This window comes from Bufo gargarizans, chromosome 7 (genome assembly GCF_014858855.1).
Source record: "Bufo gargarizans isolate SCDJY-AF-19 chromosome 7, ASM1485885v1, whole genome shotgun sequence".
Classification (NCBI taxonomy): domain Eukaryota; kingdom Metazoa; phylum Chordata; class Amphibia; order Anura; family Bufonidae; genus Bufo; species Bufo gargarizans.
The window spans coordinates 200,574,391-200,596,992 of record NC_058086.1 but is presented as its reverse complement, the minus strand read 5'-3'; positions in this window follow the sequence as shown (position 1 = coordinate 200,596,992).

Below are 22,602 nucleotides of genomic sequence, written 5' to 3'. Positions count from 1 at the left end.
GCCACACATCCCAGCTGCTGAAAAATCTATTTTTCTGTGGGAAACGAGTGACTAATGTCAATTAATTACCAAAATTAGGTTTTCTTTACATGTGTAAAAAGAATTTCAAAGACTTTGGCTCCATGGAAAGGTTATAAAAATAAAAATAGTACTAAAAGCAGTTTTCTGGGTTTTTATATTGATGGCCTATCCTTATGGTCTGTCTTCATCGGATCTTTGTAAGAGTCAAGGTATCTCAGTGTGGCGTGGGTCCTACCACTAAACTACCTATCGTGTGTGAACACAGTCTGATAGGTGATAAGGACCGACTCACAGCCAAGCTCCTACATATCTCCATAGTAAGATCACTAATGCAATGGGAGGGAGGAGGAGGCTGCGAGCCCCACCTATAACATGCCATTAGAATGTTACCAATGACAAGCATTAGCCTATTCAATAAATGTAAAGAAAAATCACTGAATAAAGTGGCCTAAATGGGAGGAAATGCTCAACCCCAAACACTGTAGCGTGTTTATAATTGGGGGAGCAATTCCTCTGCAAGTGATCCATTGCTAATAACAATCCCCAGCAAAAATGCATACAATGGAGGATGCCAGCAGCGGACCACATGCACCACAAAAACATCCTACACAAGATGAAATAATGTGCGGATGAAAATATAGCAATACATAAATCACAGAAAAAAGGTGCACCACAATAAAATGCGACTGACCATACTGGCTAGACCCTCACGCTGATGTTAAAAGCGGAGACCATTGTATGCATTTTGGCTGGGGATTGCCGTTAGCAACTGATCACTTGCGGAGGAATTGCTCCCCCGATTATAAACACACTACAGTGTTTGGGGTTGAGCATTTCCTCCCATTTAGGCCACTTTACTCAGTGATTTTTCTTTGCATGTATTGAATGTGCTAATGCTTTTCATTGGTAACATTCTGGTAGCCTGTGTCACAGGTGGGGCTCGCAGCCTCCTCCTCCCTCCCATTGTATTAGTGATCTTACTATGGCGGTATGTAGGAGTTTGGCTGTAAGTCGGTCCTTAGCACCTATCACAATGTGTTCACACACGATAGGTAGTTTACCGGTAGGACACACGTCACACTGAGATACCTTGACGGGGTGCGCAGGGCTCCGACATGTTCCTGACTGGAATATATTGACTAAAGTCTCAGCTTTTAACATCAGTGTGAGGGTCTAGCCAGTATGGTCAGTCGCATATTATTGTGGTGCACCTTTTTTCAGTGATTTATGTATTTGTCACGGTGGACAGGATGCAAGATACACAGAATACAATCAAACAAGTGTCTAGGCACAGAAGCTGGGGATAAAGGTCACCTCCTGACAAATCCCTACCAGCTCTCCCTAGACTTCTATGCCCACGTTCAGACCCTGAAGGTGGGAATAACGTGTCCCCGTGCCTGGGCTGAAGATTCCCTAAAATCCCTAAGATGGTGAAAGGGGGAAAGAGGCAGCCTGCTCCAACAGCCTGGAGGGGGCAAGGACCTGGAGGGTGCAAGCGTCTCTCAAACAGCCTAGACAGACAACCACAAGAAAGCAAAACCAACTTAACTTGTAACTGAGCAGGAACAGCAAATCCTTCCTTCCTTCCTCTGAGCAAGACAGAAGCTATAACCCGCACAGGACACTTGGAGTGGGCGCAATTTAAACCCAAACCAGCGACCTCACCCAGTGCACCTGAAGGGAGGCGGATACAGCTCAACTCCAAAACAAACACAAAAGGCTACACACGTGCTGCTAACCTGGCAGACCTCCGCACATAGCCTGAGCAGAGCATGACAGTATTCTTATATTTTCATCTACACATTATTTCATCTTGTGTAGGATGTTTTTGTGGTGCATGTGGCCCACTGCCAGCATCCTCCATTGTGTGCACTTTTGCTGGGGATTGCCGTTAGCAATGGATCACTTGCAGAGGAATTGCTCCCCCGATTATAAATACGCTACAGTGTTTGGGGTTGAGCATTTCCTCCCATTTAGGCCACTTTAATCAGTGATTTTTCTTTACATGTTTTAAATGTACTAATGCTTGTCATTGGTAACATTCTGATGGCCTGTTATAGGTGGAACTCGCAGTCTCCACCTCCCTCACATTGTATTAGTGATCTTACTATGGAGGCATGTAGGAGTTTGGCTGTGAGTCGGTCCTTAGCACCTATCAGACTGTGTTCACACATGATAGGTAGTTTAGCGGTAGGACCCACGCCACACTGAGATACCTTGACGGGGTGTGCAGGGCTCCAATATGTTCCTGACTGGATGACCTCTGGACTCAATCTACATAATTAGTTGAGTCACTGCTGATGGAGTCACTGTAAATATACATTACCTTACTTATCCTGTACTGATCCTGGGTTACATCCTGTATTATACTCCAGAGCTGCACTCACTATTCTGCTGGTGGAGTCACTGTGTACATAAATTACATTACTTATCCTGTACTGATGTCACGAAACCAGTGGGTGTGAACCCACTGTGCCACATGTCCTACCTCCTTTAAGGGCGTTGTCTAAGTGAACCCCTCAATCTTCACAGTACCCCTGATGGTGGGGATAGACTTTCCTAAGGGGAACACCAGGTTGCTACCTCTTGAGGAGGATAGGCACACGAGGCAGCTGGTCCAGGCAGACCAGGAGGTACCTAAAAAAGGTACCAGAGGTGCAGGCATTGTCAGCAGGGTCGTAACCAGTCGTAACCAGGAGCAGCAGTGCAGGACCGAAGGATGAGGCAGAAGCAAAGTCAGACAGGCAATAGGTCATGGCAGGCGGCACAGGTACAGGTCAGGCAATCCGGGTCCGCAACAGGAGTGTTAAGGCAAGCAGGAAGGGATCAAACAGGTCGCAGAGTCCAGGAAAAAGTATGAGTCAGGAACACCTTAGCAGGACACAAGGACCATGACACGGAGGCATCTGGGAAGGGGGCTGAGCCACTTGTATATGTGCAGGAGGGCTAGGATTGGTTGGCGATGTCACATGATTCCACCCATAAAACACAGGAAGTGACGCTCGCCGGCCCTTAAGGAAATGCTGCAGGAAACAAGCAGCAAGCATGCAGTGGCCAGGGCCTGAAAGGAAACACTGGCAGCAGATCACTGTTGAACACGGCGCCCAGCACAGCAGCCGCTGTTACAACTGATCCTGAGTTATACCCTGTATTATACTCTAGTGCTGCACTCACTATTCTGCTGGTGGAGTCACTGTATACATACATTATATTACTTATCCTGTACTGATCCTGAGTTAAATCCTACATTATACTCCAAAGCTGCACTCACTATTCTGCTGGTGGAGTCACTGTATACATACATTACTTATCCTGTACTGATCCTGAGTTACATCCTGTAATATACTCCAGAGCTGCACTCACTATTCTGCTGGTGCAGTCACTGTGTGCATACATTACATTGCTTATCCTGTACTGATCCTGAGTTACATCCTACATTATACTCCAGAGCTGCACTCACTATTCTGCTGGTGGAGTCACTGTATACATACATTATATTACTTATCCTGTACTGATCCTGAGTTACATCCTACATTATACTCCAGAGCTGCACTCACTATTCTGCTGGTGCAGTCACTGTATACATATATTACTACTTCTGTACTGATCCTGAGTTACATCCTGTATTATACTCCAGAGCTGTACTCACTATTCTGTACTGATGCATTTATATTATTAACAATCTGCAGTCACAGTTGGTTGTCATTGGGCATTGTCGATGAGCTTGTTGTCAGACTCACCCCTAATTGCTCCTATAATATAGTGCCACAGTTAGTTTTCCTACACCTAATCACTGTGCAGTGCTCAGCATAAAGAGGACAATCCCACTAATGCAAATCTTTGTGCAGACACTGAACAAGCAGGGGATGCTGGGGTATATAATCTCAGTAGACTGCAGAATTGTGATTTAAGCTCTGGACTAACATACAGACTGTAATTAAACAGGACGATTACCAGATATACCAGATATTTTGAGTATAATCAGGTCTGCAGGTACACATACACTTTAAGATTTGAAGCCAAACTAGATTAACATTTTCCAACACTCTGCAGATCTGCATCGCCAAAAGTCTGTCTTTAAGTTTAATTGCTGCATTTTCTCGAGGTAAAGTCATGCACTGAAACGCGTTGGTTGAGCATAATATCATTACGTATATATGGAATGCGCTGAAATCCTATAGAGCTTCATAATAGAGCTTCCTGCTAGTGATAAGTACAGTAGATGAAATATTTGTTTCTGTTGTCTAAGGGATTCATTTCTAACTGTTCTGATTATGACTCCTGTTTATAGAGATAAGAATCTTTATGTTGGAGAAAAACATAATATAGCATTACTATAACACACACCTATTGTATATACTGTACATATACTGCATTTACCCCTATACTTATGAATGAGACGGCTGGATAAGCCTACTTCGTACTTCTACATGAAATGAATGGGTCAGTGAAGTTCTCCACTAGGCGGCAGTATAACATCTGACATGTCCCCTTAAAACCATTCCCCTTAAAATACAGTCTGCATGAGACATTTCATATTATATCGAACCCTGCTTTGCATCAACATCTCCCTGTTAATAGTTTTGAATACATTTTTTTTTTCCAAGATCATGTCAAGTTTTCATTTGCTGTCTTTTATTTTTCAAATAGTTTTAACCCTTCGTGGCAGCATTAAATAAAGTCACTAAATGTGTTCTGCAATTCGACTTGTTATACACAAGGCTTTAAATGGAACCTGTCATCAACTTTTTGTTGACCTGACTAAGGGCAGCATAAATTAGTGACAGAAATGCCGATTTCAGCGGGGTGTGTCACTCATGAGCTAAAAGTAATCATTGCAGCTCAGGCCTTGAAAAGAGTCAAATCTACCTGAGAAGAGTCATGGTTATTCATAATCTCCTGCTCCCACCGCCCATCCGCTGACGATGTGCAGTTCTCTCCTAGAGAGAAAGGGAGAAAACTAGGTAGAAGCCTGTCAGTCATCAGCTGTCACGCCTTGCCCTGTCAGACTGGCTGCACATGTCTGACCTCGTTTGTTTTGGTTTGGGTTTTAGCTGGATCCACCTTCCCTCAGGTGTACTGGGTTTGATTGTTAGTGAGGCTATTTATCCCTCCTTCCGCCCAGTGGCCTGTGCGGGTTATAGTTCTTTCCTGTGAGCTCTGGATGTGTGGTGGGTCGTCTGCTCCAGCTCTGCTCTAGATAAGTCCTCTCCGTTATTTCCCATTGTGTCTTTTATCTAGGCCTCTAGGGAGACGCTTGCTTCCTCCGGGTTTGAAGAAGCAGGTTGCCTCTTCCCTTTTCCTTACAGCTTAGGGTTTGCCCAGGGTGTATAGGTTTAGGCATGAGGGCATGTGCATATCCACCATTAGGGTATGCACATGGGCACAGCAGTTTAGGGAAAACTTTTAGGGATCACTAGGAGGTGACCCTTTTCTTCCTAGCTTTTGGGCCTAGTCATTTGTTCTGTTTGTTTTCCTGTGTTTGGTTATTTCCCCGCTTACCTACCTATCGTGGACATCAGCAGGTGGGCAGGGAAAGCAAGAATTCATGAATAAATATGACTCTTCCCAGGTGGCCATGACTCTTTTCCAGGCTCAGTCTGCAATGATTGTCAAGTTCGTTCTTGGCAACCACTTACTTTTAACTTATAAACGACAGACTGCTGAAATCAACTCACCTGACTCTGCTTTATTCTGCCGTTAGTATGGGTAGCATAAAGTTGATGACAGGTTCCCTTTAATAAAATCATCATAAACAACCATAAAATTAAAAGATTTACAGGGCTAATCAAATTCTAACAGAAAAAAATAAGAGGATGAAACACAGTTGTAAGGGGTACATCAATCAGAACCTTTATTCGCCAGTGAGGGGGAAGTCTCTTTCACCAGCTATGGGAATTCTGAAAATAGCTGAGTTCTGGCTTGGCTATATCCAGCAGCCGTATACTGGTAAATGGAGAGGTGGCCGCACTTGTGCAACTTGCTGTCCATTAACCATTATGGCAATTGCGAAGATAGCCAAGTGCACTCGTAAGGCTTTTTTGGGAGTCCTCTTTTTTGGAGAGGATGCAGCTTATGTGCGGTGTTATGGATCAGTGAGGTTGGACCTACTATGCCAAGTAACCGGTTTGACTTTAGGCTAACCCTAAGGATGTCATTTTGGTGCATCCCCTGTATTCACCCTTTAAACCCTGTACAAGTATCTGGACTTCGATGCAGGGCAACAACCAGACCGCTACCTCTTGGGATTGTCTGGGTGTACTTGGCAGCTGACCCACTGGACTCAGGAAAACAACACAACTGCAGGATAACAGCAGGGGCAGTCTGAACAGTCACCAAGGCTCGGATTCTGGTTTTGAGATCCAGATAGAACACTTGTAGCGTAGATGGGTGAAGAAACAGGACAGACTAGTGATATGCTACATACTTTGAGATGAAAAAACATCTTCTGCTTTTTTTTCTGAAAAAGTAACAGTTTTTGTCATGTCTGGCTTTGTGGCTCTGTCCTATTGGTTCATGGTGGGCAAAGGTTCAGAATTTGCAGGGATTGTCCCTAATTTTCATATTCAGACTGTCCAGGGTTGAAAATGTATAAGTCCTATATAATACCCTTGCAGAAATGGATATTCCCGGGTGGTTTAAAGGGACGAGGTTTACATGTCTAAATGCAGTGTTGATAAATATGTTAATGTAAATAGTGCTGAGCTGCAATACCAATTATAGCCTATGGACAAGGGTGGAGCTGTTTCCAGGAATAAAAAAATTAAAGAAAAACAGATTTTAGTAACTTACAAGCATAAATGAAATTTTTTGAAAAGATCTTCTTAATTGCTTTACCATTATTCGGGGCCAATGACAAATTTAATCGTCTTCTGTCTGGATTATTTAGGATGCATCAGTAAATCTTTAAAGGATAACTGTCATATTATTTTTTATTTGCTAGTTTATTAGAGCTAGGCATGTGCAGTAAGCCGGATTGGGAGTAATGCACACTGGCGCAAAATTTATAGTTTTTAGTTTGTGACGCCAATTGCAATGTGCGCAGGTTATAGTCTCAGGGCCCTTTAAGGTGTTATAGCTCACGTACCAGGTGAGGAATGCCAGAGGGGGATAATGTCTCTATGTAGTGTCAACGGTGTCTCCTACCTTGGTACGGCTGGACTCCTGGATCCTGGCTCACTTGCAATAAATTGAGTGTGGTTAATAGGAGTAATTGAGGAACTTTGATAGCAGTAAATGAGATCCAAACAGATAATATGATCCAACTTGTCTTTACTGAATGGCAGCTTTAAATCCATACAAGTTACAGCAATAGTCTTGGGTCCCAGCAGGTATAGGCAATGTATGGCAGGGATCAGTATCTCTTCTGCTTCTATACTATGTGCCTGGAGAATCTGGCAGGTATCTTCTGCTCTGTCTGTCTTCTGCTTGTAATGGGCCTGACTAGCTGAGGAGGAATTTGACTTCTCCTGGTCTCTGGATATGTACTCACAGCTTGGCTCACAGGGAATGCTTCTTCCTGGAGGCTGGAGATGTCTGCTTTTCTTGTCAACCAGCTGAGGCTGATGGCTCAGGCTGGGAAGAGTGATCTTGGACTCAGCCGAGGCTGGATCCTAGGTTGGGATCCCTGTTTCTAGGAGCTCCTACCAACACAGCCTTCCCCAAGCAGGGGTGGCTGGTACACTAACTAGAACTTTCTTTCCTCCCCATGAGGCAGGAAGTGGGAACATTCCACACCTCCTCAAAGAGGGGGGGAAGCTAGATTGGAATGTACTATTCCAGTCTAGATATGCTGAACTGAACTAAACACATTGCTGCCACCTGCTGGTGTACATGGAAATCACAGCAATTATATGAAACAGGCATAGAAAATACATATAATGGAAAATGCAATGTTAGATAACACAAGATGACAATACATATACACCTGACATGTTGTAGCAGGGAAACAGAGTTTAGTGACATACTCTGGGATGTTACACATGTATACCTGAGTAAGTCTGTCAATGATTGCTAAAAGATCTCTAATTACTTTATAATAACAGCTTTCATTAATGTTCCCTGTCCCTTTCCACTGCTCCCTTGAAAGACAATTGCTATGGCTCATCTGTCTCCGACTAGGAAGACAGAGGGGCGGTCCTTCACACTGCATGCCTGCATTAGGCTTTAGAGTGAGGAGGCGTGTCTCTCAGTAATCCAATCTGATTGGCTGGCAGGAAGCTGCTGGCTACAGCAAGTTTGTATGTGACGGCAGTTTTGGCCTTAGAGAACTGGCAGAGGAGCCATCTTGAGAAGGTCCTCATAATGTAAGATTAAAAACTCTGTAACTAAGGGGGAAACTCAAGGAAAACAGTGGTAAGTGAAGAAACTAAAGATTGCTTTATGCCTAATGCTGCTGCAGCAGTAACATATGCTGAAATTGATTTTTTTATGAAAATATGACAGTTATCCTTCAACAATTACTGGGGGGCAGTTCACTTGGGTTACTTTCTGAAGTAAACTCATGCATTAAAAGCAATGAAAATGAATTATCTTAGGCCTCTTTACATTTCCGTGTCCGTTTGACGTCCGCAGACACTGCTAGGCTGAAAATGTATTTCCAGATCATCTCCTAGCAATGGTCGATGAAAAACCACTGACAGAACACAGATGCCATCAGTGTTGTGTCAATGGTTTTTCAGAGACCCATAGACTTTAATGGGTGTATTTGGTCCGCATCATGGGCTGCTCAGTGTGCTTCTAGTTTAACCCTTTGTTTGCTTTTTTTTATTTTATTCCTCTAACCGTTCTGGTTCATATCTGGCTTTCTGCTCTCCTGCTACTCCTTGGCATCTAATAGGTCTGCTCTGTGAGCTCGCACCTGTTTTCTGCCACCTTACTCATCAGACATAACCTTGTAAACTTCATATATAGACACTATGGCAGCTAAGTGCTTTGCCTTGTAGTACAATATTACAAGTACGGTACCTCCATTCTATAAGGTTTATACCTGAACATCGCAGTGGCTCAGTGCTTTGTCTTAGAGTATAATATTGCAAGTAACTCCATGCTATACAGTTTATACATGGAAACCATGCTTTTTATGGTCTTTGTCTTGGTTTCAGGAATTTCTCCAGTCACAGCTGTTCTAGGAGGGTTGCCATGCTGACCAGCTAAACCCTGACTGGTCAACCTATCTGTAAACCTGCCAAGCCAAACAGGTTCTTGACTAGGGTTCCAATCCCACAACCTGGTGTGGGATTTAGATCTTGTGCTGATTGTTTGTTTTGTCTCTGATTTTGGTCCTGCCTTCTGTTAGTTCTATGTGCTTGAAACAGTGCTATATTTCTGCTGGGTCTTTTTGTGTATAGACCTCTGCTTGTTTCTGGATGAACCCCTTGTCTACTGATTAGGTTTAAACTGTTTCTCAAAGCTTCGACTTCTTAGCTTGCTTCTAGTTTAACCCATTGTATATTGTTTTAGCTTCTGTTAACTCTGGATCAGACTCTGGCTTGTTTCTACTCTCCTGCTACTCCTTGGCATCTGATAGGTCTGCTACCTGTGTGCTCACAACTGTTTTCTGCCACCTTACTCATCAGACATAACCTGGGTCCCCAGAGGCCAAGTCCAAGCGGCCTCGTGGCGAGTTCTGGTGAAAAGCTGTGAGTGTATCTCTACAATGTGGAATAGATAAGGCTTCATGGAATCAGGTCTCCAAGCATAACCTGTTTTGTGGACAACTTGCAATCCCTTCTTCAAACGCATACACCGAAGCATCTACAGTATGAGTGGACATAGACAACAGAGCCTTTGTGCAAGAAATTATTTTCGCCCTCTTTGTTGAGCGGCAAAACAACTTGCTTGCATGCTTCATTCCTGAAATACGAGAATGGAATATGTCACATAGGAAAATCTGTGCATTTAAAAATAATAAGGATTTGGCACCAGCACCCTATGTGTGAACAGGATCACCTGGAATGCATTACACTTGCACATAACCACATTTTGTATGGCCATTAATTTTTATTATATTTAGATTTCTTATTTTAAAAGGTTACCTGACTCTGATTGATGTCTTAAATTCACTTGAGCATTCAGAACTCAAAAATAATTTCAAGAAGGTGGAAGGGGCTCACACACTTTTTTCATTAAATTGAACAATGGACAGTAATTTATCTCTTTATAGAGCTGGTTTCATTTTGGACAGTGTGGGGTCATGGGCACAGTAAACTTTGGGCCTGGGAACTGTTTTGTTTCTTTAAAGAGCACCTGTCAGACGGATAAACCCTATTAAACCACACATACTGCCTAGCAGGGTTGATCCTGCAGATTAAAATGATACCGATATTGTGAAGATCGGTTGTGGCATTCCTAACAACAAAAAAAGTTTTAATTATTTACTCAAATGAAGGTTTTAGTGCACCTCAGCTCCCCAGCTTTCCAGTGTTGGCCCATGCCTCTCAGAGCACTGAAGCCCTCATGTGCAGAAACAAGAAAAGTGTTTTTTCTCAGAAACAACACAACTAATTTTCAAAGGACAGGTATCATTTTAATCAGCAGGAGCAAGAGAGAGACTAGCAGGCTACTCTTAGGCCCCTTTCACACGGGCAAGTATTCCGCGCCGATGCGATGCGTGAGGTGAACGCATTGCACCCGCACTGAATACTGACCCATTCATTTCTATGGGGCTGTTCACATGAGCGGTGATATTCACGCATCACTTGTGCGTTGCGCGAAAATCGCAGCATGCTCTTTATTCTGCGTTTTTCACGTAACGCAGGCCCCATAGAAATGAATGGGGTTGCGTGAAAATCGCAAGCATCCGCAAGCAAGTGCGGATGCGGTGCGATTTTCACGCATGGTTGCTAGGAGACGATCGGGATGGAGACCTGATCATTATTATTTTCCATTATAACATGGTTATAAGGGAAAATAATAGCATTCTGAATACAGAATACATAGTACAATAGAGCTGGAGGGGTTTAAAAAAATAAAAAATAATTTAACTCACCTTAGTCCACTTGTTCGCGCAGCCGGTATCTCCTTCTGTCTTCATCTTAGCTCTCTGTAGCAACAAGGACCTTTGGTGACGTCACAGTCATCACATGATCCATCACATGATCTTTTACCATGGTGATGGATCATGTGATGACTGGGACGTCACCAAAGGTCCTATTGCTACACAAAGATAAGATGAAGACAGAAGGAGATGCAGGCTACGCGAGCAAGTGGACTAAGATGAGTAATTTTTTTAATTTATTTTTTTAAACCCCTCCAGCGCTATTTAACTATGCATTCTCTATTCAGAATGCTATTATTTTCCCTTATAACCATGTTATAAGGGAAAATAATACAATCTATAGAACATCGATCCCAAGCCCGAACTTCTGTGAAGAAGTTTGGGTTTGGGTACCAAACATGCGCAATTTTTTTTCACGCGAGTGCAAAACGCATTACAATGTTTTGCACTCGCGCAGAAAAATCACTGGTGTTCCCGTAATGCACCCGCACATTTTCCCGCAACGCCCGTGTGAAAAGGGCCTTAGAGTATATATGCATTGTCTGGGGAGTACTCTTTTTCATTACGGAGAGCGCCCGCAGCCTAGTATGCATAGTATGTGTGCAGACTGTGGAGTATTATAGGCTAGGCAGCACTCCTCTGTGTTCTGGGAAAGATATTCAGATTATCTTTCCTAAGCCTGTCTGATGCCAGCAGATGTAAAATGTGCTAATTTTCATATATTTTCCCCCCAGAAACCCAAAGGAGCATTGACAGGGTTACAATACTCCTCATGCATACTTGGCACCCTCCATAAGGAGAAATAGTACCCCAACCGAGGCCTCTCAGTCTCAGGCAACCAAGGAAGTTTTTGTTTTGTTTTTTGACAAGGAGACTAGCTTGCATGTATCTTTTCCAGAGAAGCGTTATGTGGGAATGAAAACACAGCAATAGATTTAAAAAAAAATCTTATGAAAAAGCACTGATTGAAGAGTTTTAGGCTACCCCAAAAAACTTAGTGAGCAAAAAAATAGGGGAGATTTATCTATGAAGCATGACAAAAGATTAAAAAAATCTTATGCAAAAGCACTGATCAAACAGTTTGAATCTACCTCCAAAAACCTAACAAATAAAAAAGATTAAAATTGATGTTAGAAACAAAAGCATGGCAATAGATAAAAATCTGATTATGAAAAAGCACTGATTAAAAATTTGGAGGCTACCATTGCAGGAAATCTTATTATCAAAATGCGGTCATTGAACAGTTTAAAGCTACCTCCAAAAACTCAAGGAATAAAAAAGGGGGAAATTGATGTATGAAACCCAAGCATGGCAATAGATACAAATCTTATTATGAAAAAGCACAGATTGAACAGTTTGAGGCTACCACCAAAAACTTAGTGGATAAAAAAATAGGATTAAATTGATCTATGAAGCACAAGTGCTCAAGCCCACCTCCATCATGAGCCCAAGTCCGCCTCTTCACATGTTCGCAGTATTGCCCTTTGCTCCTTCCTATCAGCCCCCTCCTTTGCAAAATCATTACCTTCAGAAAACTCAGCCCACCTGGTCAACGTTTCCCTGCGCGAAATCTCGTGCAAGCGTGGGACAGGAAACTGCCTGCCCTTCTGCAGTGACTTCCCTGCAGTGGGCATCATACTCATAAGTGTTATACCACATGCAACAGCAGAAATGGCAGTGTCCTTTCCTGCGCTTGCACAAGATTTCTCTGAGGGACAGTTTTAATGATGGTACTCAGAGCTAGAGTGCATTGCCATTAGTTTAATATAGTGGAAGTAAGTGACATATTCCACTTAAGATCCCTGAGAACATAAACTGTGTATGCATTTTCTCCAAGTATACAATATTAGTGCAGATTTCTACTTTATGCAGTATAAAATGTTGGTACAATAGTACAAGACGGATTTGCTTTTGCACTATTTGATGGCTTTGCTCTGGAATTTGATAGCCTCCATGACTATGGAGTTTTTACTTGATTACTTGAAGTATCCTGAAAGTATCCATTTTGACATTGATGAACTGCTCAGGATTGTCCTGGCCCACCAGGAGTTTACGTGAGTTTATCTTGTGCAGGTTCTGGCAACAAGTCCAAACAGTGGTGGACCAAGTCATTTCAACCTGAAGTTCAATGTGCTAATAACAAGAAGGTCTACTCATTAGGACCATCAACAAAATGTATTCAGCTAACCACTAAGCCACCATGCTGCCCAACTCTTTTGGAATTGAACTGTAGCATGTGCAATATGGTTGAGTGAATCAAAACATCTGGAGTAGAATTTGATCCAAAGTTTATTCACCACTAGTGATGAGCAGCATAAGCAATATTCGTTTGTGCGATATTTTGCGAATTTTTCGAATAATATTTGCAATAAATTCACGAATTCTAGAATTTGTGATCTCGTAATTTTTTTCACGATTGCGCAAATCGGCACTAATGATGCGCATATTTTTTGCGCAGTACATGCAACTTCACTTTTTTTATCAGGTCTGAGTATATATTACTGATTGGTGCACTAAGTATTGTTGTGACATCAGAGTCTAACACAGACACTAATCCCTAACACAGCACACTAATTCCTATCACACTACCTAACACCCTGCACTGGAATCAGCTACACTATATCAGGAGATAACTTACACTGACTATCTCCCACTAACTATCTGTATTATACAGTATACAGTGGAATGCGAAAGTTTGGGCGACCTTGTTAATCGTCATGATTTTCCTGTATAAATTGTTGGTTGTTGCGATAAAAAATGTTGGTTAAATATATCATATAGGAGACACACACAGTGATATTTGAGAAGTGAAATGAAGTTTATTGGATTTACAGAAAGTGTGCTATAATTGTTTAAACAAAATTAGGCAGGTGCATAAATTTGGGCACCACAAAAAAGAAATTAAATCAATATTTAGTAGATTCTCCTTTTGCAGAAATTACAGCCTCTAAACGCTTCCTGTAGGTTCCAATGAGAGTCTGGATTCTGGTTGAAGGTATTTTGGACCATTCCTCTTTGCAAAACATCTTTAGTTCATTCAGGTTTGATGGCTTCCGAGCATGGACAGCTCTCTTCAAAGGGACTCTGTCACCAGTTTCTAACCCCCCCTTTTAAAACTATTGTTCTGTCCATGGCGCCCTTGTGATTACAAAGGTGTTGTTATAAGCTAAATCCACCGTCTCGTTTTGATAAATAAGGTGCCCAGGGCGTTTCTCAAGGTCTGAAGCTGCCGCCCGCCGCCGCCGCCGTTGGTGCCCAGCTCCTCCTCTGCTCCTTTCAGCGCCGCCTGAATGTAAAGAAATACGCCTCCGGCTCTCCCTCAGTGCCCCCTCCTTTTTTTCAAAGATCCCGCGCGTGCACACAGGCCTGTGCCTGATGCGCCCGTGCGGACTTTTAGATTCAGCCTCATTGAGCGAAGTGCGCATGCGCATACGCACTTCGCTCAACCTCCCGATAACGCGAACACTGCCGCACGCGCGGGATCTTAGAAGAGAAGGAGGGGGGGACTGAGGGAGAGCCGGAGGCGTATTTCTTTATATTTCAGGTGGCACTGACCAGAGCAGAGGAGGAGATGGGCACCAACGGCGGCGGCGGCGGGCGGCAGCTTCAGACCTTGAGAAACGCCCTGGGCACCTTATCCACATGATTGACAGGTTAGATAAAAGTTTTTTTTATCAAAACGAGACGGCGGATTTAGCTTATTTATAACAACACCTTTGTAATCACAAGGGCGCCATGGACAGAACAATAGTTTTAAAAGGGGGGGTTAGAAACTGGTGACAGAGTCCCTTTAAGTCACACCACAGATTTTCAATTATATTCAGGTCTGGGGACTGAGATGGCCATTCCAGAACGTTGTACTTGTTCCTCTGCATAAATGCCTTTGTGGATTTTGAGCAGTGTTTAGGGTCGTTGTCTTGTTGAAAGATCCAGCCCCGGCGCAGCTTCAGCTTTGTCACTGATTCCTGGACATTGGTCTCCAGAATCTGCTGATACTGAGTGGAATCCATGTGTCCCTCAACTTTGCCAAGATTCCCAGTCCCTGCATTGGCCACACAGCCCCACGGCAGGATGGAACCACCACCATATTTTACTGTAGGTAGCAGGTGTCTTTCTTGGAATGCTGTGTTCTTTTTCCTCCATGCATAACGCCCCTTGTTATGGCCAAATAACTCAATTTTAGTTTCATCAGTCCACAGCACCTTATTCCAAAATGAAGCTGGCTTGTCTAAATGTGCTTTAGCCCACCTCAAGCATCACTCTCGCATACAGCATCTCCTTGTGTAAAGTGCGCCGAATGGTTAAACGATGCACAGTGACTCCATCTGCAGCAAGATGATGTTGTAGGTCTTTGGTGCTGGTCTGTGGGTTGACTCTGACTGTTCTCACCATTCGTCGCTTCTGTCTATCCGAGATGTTTCTTGGTCTGCCACTTCGAGCCTTAACTTGAACTGAGCCTGTGGTCTTCCATTTCCTCAATATGTTCCTAACTGTGGAAACAGACAGCTGAAATATCTTAGACAGCTTTCTGTATCCTTCCTCTAAACCTGATAGTGAACAATCTTTGTGTCACAACCCTTGGTCATGGTCGTGACTCTTGTGGCCGCATGCAGTTGCCTGCAGTCTTGGTGTTGTGTTCAATCACAGGTGAGGGCTATAGTATGTTGCCTCACCTGTGGTTGCCGCTGGCAACATTGGGTATGTGGCAGCAGAGCAGCCTGAGCGGTGCTAGGCAGCTTGCTGCAGTAGGCATGCGGTTGCACCTGGCAACCTCTCCTATAGGTGTGCCTTTTATCAGCGTGCACGGGGTGTTATATGTGTTGTGTGCACTTCCCCCCTAAGTTGATGTTTTCCCTTCCCTGGTGTTGGAAGGGTTAACTTCCTTCCTAGTGTGTGTGTGCACTGGGTGTGGCTGACTGTTGGGTGTGGCTTCTTGGCCCTATACAGCCTCAATGGAAGGCAGTAGTCAGAGAGGGTGCTTCAGCCATGCTTGCTGGAGACATCCTCCTGGTTACCTTACCATCTGCCAGTGGGGGCCACCCTGGTGGTCATAAACTTTGTCTGGTCTTAGTTTATGGTTTATGTGTTATTGCAGCATATGGTTACTGGGTTCCCGTGTGATGTCTGTTGTGTGCTGTGTCCTTATATGTTGGTTGTGGATAACAGCACTTGCACGTGGGTTCCAGGTTGTATGTCTGTGGCAGGTAAGTGTGGTACTAGTCTCACTTACCTGTCAATGCCATATGTCTGTCTATGTTTCCCCTTTCTATGTAGCTTGGCCAGTGAGACTCCTGTTCCTCCGTGTCTAGGAGGAACGGGTCGTCTTACCCTGCTCCTAGTCCAGGGCCACCCTGAGGGGCGAGCAGGAATTTCAGGTTCCGGAGCATGAGCCCTCCTACCTTCAGGGTTGGCTCATACGGATAGGAGACAGGGTCAGAATTAGGGATGTGTAGGAGGTGACCAGCTCCCTAATTCTCTGTCCTGGCCTTGCAGCGACTCCATCTGCTGATACCGCACGGCTGAGGGTTTTCCCCATCCTCAGCCGTGACGCTTTGTCTTCAGGTCATTCGAGAGTTGTTTTGAGACCCCTATGTTGCTACTCTTCAGAGAAAATTAAAAGAGGAGGGAAACTTACAATTGACCCCCTTAAATACTCTTTCTCATAATTGGATTCACCTGTGTATGTAGGTCAGAGGTCGCTGAGCTTGCCAAGCCAATTTGAGTTCCAATAATTAGTTCTAAAGGTTTTGGAATCAATAAAATGACAACAGTGCCCACATTTATGCACCTGCCTAATTTTGTTTAAATAATTATAGCACACTTTCTGTAGATCCAATAAACTTTATTTCACTTCTCAAATATCACTGTGTGTGTCTCCTATATGATATATTTAACTGACATTTTTTATCGTAACAACCAACGATTTATACAGGAAAATCATGATGATTACCAAGGTTGCCCAAACTTTCGCATCCCACTGTATATGAGCTAACTAAAGTAACTATCTAATGTAATTGGATAAGGATCAAGATGAAAGCACAGAGCACAGCAATGTCACTGCTCTCTCTCTCTCAGAACTGCAAAGAAACTGCAGAAAATGGCTGCTGGGGAGGTTCTTATATAGTAAGGGGCAGGCAACTTTCCTAATGGTTCCTAGGGATGTTGCTAAGCTCAGACAAAGATATTGCAGCCTTCTCTTTGTCCCACAAGCAAGAATAATTGGTAGTACTAATGAAAATTTTCACGAATTCTCGAAGTGTCGATATTCGCAATAAAAATTAGCGATTAGAATATTCGTGATCAACATTATTCACCATAAATCCAAATTTCCTCGTGCTTTGTGGTAAAGAATCAATTTTTTTTCTAAAGTGGTAGCTGAAATTTTCTTTTATTCTACTCACCTCATCCACTTGCTTGCGGAGAGGCCATTTGCCAATGGACCTGCGACGAGCGTGAAGATGTCACCACATGATCACGCTGCCATACGTGGCCAGCATGATCACATAGTGATGTGATGTCTTCATGCTCGCCGCAGGTCCTTTGTCAGGTTTTCTTCAATCATAGCAGGAGCGGCTGTCCTCTCCTCGATCAAGTGGATGAGGTGAGTATAAATTTTTTTTGTTAACCACTGGATTAACGCCTCAACACTTTAATGTGAGTCTCAGATGCTGCGATCAATGTTGACCGAGGCATCTGAGGGGATAAATGACAGTGGGTGGCATGATTGCCGTTCCCCATCATTGGCCCCCGCTATATACCATGAAAAACGATTTGTTACTAAGTAATTTGTAACTAATCAAATTTCTTGACTAAGTTCAGCGAAGCTGTCGAATCAAATTGTTCAAAAATGTGCTCATCTCTAAAGTGCAACCATATTGCAGTATTATATGGGCTAATTAAGAGAGTATTGCTTTGCTACCGCATATTATTTGGCAATATATGGTAGAATTATATGAACTGTATAAAGAAGTATTATCTTGGCACCATCTACCAGCATACTGGTATTATGTAACTGTATATAACAATTATACCTGCACTACCTAACAACATGGTGGTATTTTGAGGACTGTATATGGCAGTATTATATTGGCACTATATAGAAGCATGGTGTTATTATGCGGACTCTATATTACAGTATTCTTTTGGCATTATATATAGCAGCATGGAAGTATATTGTGGATTGTATATGGCAGAAATATCTTGACACTATATAGCAGCATGGAGATTTTATGTGGACTGTATAAGACAGTATTATCTTGTACTGAATAGATGCATAGTGCTATTTTGTGTATTGCATATGGCAGTATTACCTTGGAACTACCTTATATAGCAGCATGGTGGTATTATATGGACTATATATGACAATTTTCTCTTGGCACTATCTAGCAGCATGGGGATATTATGTGGACTATATATGACACTATTCTCTTTGTACTATATAGCAGCATACAGGGAGTGCAGAATTATTAGGCAATTAGTATTTTTGAGGATTAATTTTATTATTGAACAACAACCATGTTCTCAATGAACCCAAAAAACTCATTAATATCAAAGCTGAATATTTTTGGAAGTAGTTTTTAGTTTGTTTTTAGTTTTAGCTATTTTAGGGGGATATCTGTGTGTGCAGGTGACTATTACTGTGCATAATTATTAGGCAACTTAACAAAAAACAAATATATACCCATTTCAATAATTTATTTTCACCAGTGAAACCAATATAACATCTCAACATTCACAAATATACATTTCTGACATTCAAAAACAAAACAAAAACAAATCAGTGACCAATATAGCCACCTTTCTTTGCAAGGACACTCAAAAGCCTGCCATCCATGGATTCTGTCAGTGTTTTGATCTGTTCACCATCAACATTGCGTGCAGCAGCAACCACAGCCTCCCAGACACTGTTCAGAGAGGTGTACTGTTTTCCCTCCTTGTAAATCTCACATTTGATGATGGACCACAGGTTCTCAATGGGGTTCAGATCAGGTGAACAAAGAGGCCATGTCATTAGATTTTCTTCTTTTATACCCTTTCTTGCCAGCCACGCTGTGGAGTACTTGGACGCGTGTGATGGAGCATTGTCCTGCATGAAAATCATGTTTTTCTTGAAGGATGCAGACTTCTTCCTGTACCACTGCTTGAAGAAGGTGTCTTCCAGAAACTGGCAGTAGGACTGGGAGTTGAGCTTGACTCCATCCTCAACCCGAAAAGGCCCCACAAGCTCATCTTTGATGATACCAGCCCAAACCAGTACTCCACCTCACCTTGCTGGCGTCTGAGTCGGACTGGAGCTCTTTGCCCTTTACCAATCCAGCCACGGGCCCATCCATCTGGCCCATCAAGACTCACTCTCATTTCATCAGTCCATAAAACCTTAGAAAAATCAGTCTTGAGATATTTCTTGGCCCAGTCTTGACGTTTCAGCTTGTGTGTCTTGTTCAGTGGTGGTCGTCTTTCAGCCTTTCTTACCTTGGCCATGTCTCTGAGTATTGCACACCTTGTGCTTTTGGGCACTCCAGTGATGTTGCAGCTCTGAAATATGGCCAGACTGGTGGCAAGTGGCATCTTGGCAGCTGCACGCTTGACTTTTCTCAGTTCATGGGCAGTTATTTTGCGCCTTGGTTTTTCCACACTCTTCTTGCGACCCTGTTGACTATTTTGAATGAAACGCTTGATTGTTCGATGATCACGCTTTAGAAGCTTTGCAATTTTAAGAGTGCTGCATCCCTCTGCAAGATATCTCACTATTTTTGACTTTTCTGAGCCTGTCAAGTCCTTCTTTTGACCCATTTTGCCAAAGGAAAGGAAGTTGCCTAATAATTATGCACACCTGATATAGGGTGTTGATGTCATTAGACCACACCCCTTCTCATTACAGAGATGCACATCACCTAATATGCCTAATTAGTAGTAGGCTTTCGAGCCTATACAGCTTGGAGTAAGACAACATGCATAAAGAGGATGATGTGGTCAAAATACTAATTTGCCTAATAATTCTGCACTCCCTGTAGTGTTATAACGTGGACTATATGTGACAGAATTATCTTGGCATTATGGGTCGTATTATATGGACTATAGATGACCGTATTCTCTTGGCACTCTTTAGCGCTGTCATGGTCTCTGTGTGGTTCACTGTGACACGGGTTCCATGTTGCTCACTTTTGTGCTCTGGTGTACTGGCTGCGGTTAATGCCGTGTATGCTGGTTGCCAGGAGCGATGTGTAGTTTTGGTTGCCTGTGTGCGCACTGCTCCTTATGCTTGTTCCTTTCCCTGTCTTGTTCTTGTGGGGTTGAGGTCTTGGTCTGGGTGTGGTCTCTAGGCGCTACTTAATCAAGTTGCTGTTTGCCAGGGAGTCAGTTGTTCTCCAGCCTCGTTGGGTGCTGGAGCTATGCACCTTACCTGGGTTTCCTTCTTCCCAGTCTTTGTGGCCACCTAGTAAGACATCAAGGTCACCTGGTCTTCCTGGTTCTATGTTCCGGGTTGGTGTTTGGTCTGTCACAGCCATGAGTCGTCTTGCATGGAGTCCAGACATTTTAATGCATGTGTCATGTCTAGTTGGTTATTCTGTGTCTGGTCTGTTACTGCCTTGTATTGTCCTGCATGGAGTCTAGACATTTCCCTGTCTGTGCCTTCACTGAGAGGGCTCCTGGGTTCTCCGGAGGGAGGACAGCGAGTCCGTGAGCAGCTCTCCCTGAGACCGCCATGCATCCTTTCCGCATGGGGGTCCAGGCAGTTACTGTTGTGCTGGCTCCAGTGTATGTTTTGTGTACTGTGTCCTGCGCGGTGTTCGGGTTCCAGTACATGTGCCTGGGTTCCAGTCGTTGTTGTGTGGACTGCTGGTGTTTCTTCCAGCAGTCTCGGCAGGTAAGTGGCCAAGTGCACCGGGACCATCCTGGAGGTGCAACCAGTGAGCTTCAGCTAAGTTCATCCCTACCATCTGGGGCTCTGTGGAGAATGGCGCTCGCTGGGTTTCTGCTCTCTGGGTTTGGCCTCAAGTAAAACCTGTGCACTTGGTCCAGTGGTATTTCTTGCCACTGGTTCCTTACCTCCTGATCTAGTTTCCTACTCACTGTTATGTCTCTGTGTTTGCTTGCTTTGGTGCATTCTTCGTTGTGAGATGTTCTAAGGGTCAGTTGGACCCTCGCTAGAACATGACAAGCGGCATGGCGTTATATTGTGGACTATATATGGCAGAAGTATTTGTCACTATCTAGCAGTATTATCGGACTGTATATGGCAAATTATCTTGCCCTATATAGCAACATAGTGGTATTGTGTGGATTGCATATAGCAGAATTATCAAGGCACTATACATAGCAGCATGACCATATTATAAGGAATAAAATGACATAAAAAACTATTTAAAAAGGTAAGGGAGGGAAGTCTACATTATTTATTATCCAGCTCCCCATTTTCTATATCACCAGCCCAAAGTTGCCACCATTTGTTGAATCTCCCACCACCACCATCATCATCTTTGAGGTTTGGGTTCCTCCTTCACCATACAATCAACCACACAGTCAACCCATGGCAGATGCAAAGCTGACGTGCAGCGCTGTACACAATGTGTGCTATTTGTGATGATCTGCATGTCAGACGTTCTGAAACGTGGGTACATCACAAGAAAAACAAAGTAACAAGTAAATAATATCAGCATTCATGAAAGATGGGAAACGTACAAAAATGACTCGCCCACACACATTTAACTTTGTTTATAATGACTACTCATTATGCTGTGTAGGTGTTGTTCTGATTACAGTAATAATAAGGTAAAATCCAAGTGACGAGGCTTAATAAAATGTATTTAATGTCACAAAAGTAAAAAAAAAAAGTCATTCCGCGTTTTCTGCCAGAAATTTTGCTGTTGATAAAACTTGACATCATTTAATGGAAAAATCTCTAAATATTATTGGTATTGGTTCCTTGTGTAGAAGCATTTAATGCCCCGAGATGAGTTTAATACCTTCCTTTCCATGAGCTGAGAGCCATGATCGCTCTTTTCTCCATCCATTAAATTAGCATTTATTTTAGTAAAATATGGATTCATAAATGGTGCAAATGTTTCAAAAATATAGGAGACAATCAAAAAAAACTACCTAAAAAAAATCTATGCAAAAATATTTTTCTATCTGATGTGCAAATTGATTTCACTGAAATGAATGAAACCCTAGTGGTGGAAATTTGCATTTGTACCTCCGAGGGGGCATGTGAATTGTCATATGGGTGTTTCGACTGCAGCCAAGAGTGCATTTCCCCCAGGGGGTTGGTACCATGGAAGCAAGGGAAGCTGCTGCTATGGAGCCTGAACTTAGGAAAGGGCCCGGGAGGAGGACAAATGAATTTATTTTAAGGGCTCAGGTTGCAGTGAGTTTGGTGCTCTCAGTCCTAGCACTGGTATTAGTCACCACTCCCTGGTCTTCTTCTCTGGATGCCTGCGCTGCACTAAGGCTACTTTCACACTTGCGGCAGAGTGATCCGGCAAGCAGTTCCGTCGCCGGAACGTATGCCAACTGATGGCATTTGTAAGACTGATCCTGATCAGTCTTAAAAATGCCTGTACAGTCAGAAAAATGCATTG